Raw genomic sequence first — 526 nt, 5'->3', positions numbered from 1 at the left:
TGTGCCCTTTTGATTTTATTTAGTTATCCTTTATGTTGTTATAATAACTTGGGTATGCTTTATTCAATCGGTTGGAGGTCTACGCGCAAATGAGGGGGGTCAATTAAATGTTGGGGCCCTGGTAAGTTACATGTTAATATTCACTATTTTGGTGTGCCTCTTCGTTCTGGGATGTGTGCATTGTTGGTACTTGTACGTTGTTTTGTTAGGGATTTGTATTATTTCTTTGTAATTGGTGTTTGTTTCGTATATGCATGCGAAGACTGAAACGTTTGGTGGGCGTTGTTCCTGTAGTTGCTGGAGTATGGGGAGTGGTTGGTGGGCCCTTCACGGTAGGGTGTTAGTTTAAGTGACATTGTAGATGGTCGGTCGTTCGTTACACCCACGGAGGTTATTTATTTTTTTTATGTTTGATCGTCATTTTCCCTTTTGGCATTATTCATCTACAATAGCCTTGTTTTAATTTAATGCTCTTGTGGGTTTCTAGCAGGTTGTTCCTCGTGTGGGTTCCACATTTGTTTGTCTT

The 526-nt window shown here is 40.1% G+C and overlaps 1 long non-coding RNA gene across 1 annotated transcript; it reads left to right on the top strand.

The window, feature by feature from the left end:
- The first annotated feature begins 8 nt into the window (after nucleotides 1–8).
- LOC116007901 lies at nucleotides 9–526 on the top strand. The gene is made up of 3 exons (XR_004095379.1): nucleotides 9–121; nucleotides 263–390; nucleotides 491–526. It is a non-coding gene; the product is annotated as an uncharacterized LOC116007901 (long non-coding RNA).

The sequence above is a fragment of the Ipomoea triloba genome, chromosome 16 (genome assembly GCF_003576645.1).
Source record: "Ipomoea triloba cultivar NCNSP0323 chromosome 16, ASM357664v1".
NCBI lineage: Eukaryota > Viridiplantae > Streptophyta > Magnoliopsida > Solanales > Convolvulaceae > Ipomoea > Ipomoea triloba.
The sequence above is the reverse complement of the archived record's forward strand: the minus strand, read 5'-3'. Positions and strand labels throughout refer to the sequence as shown.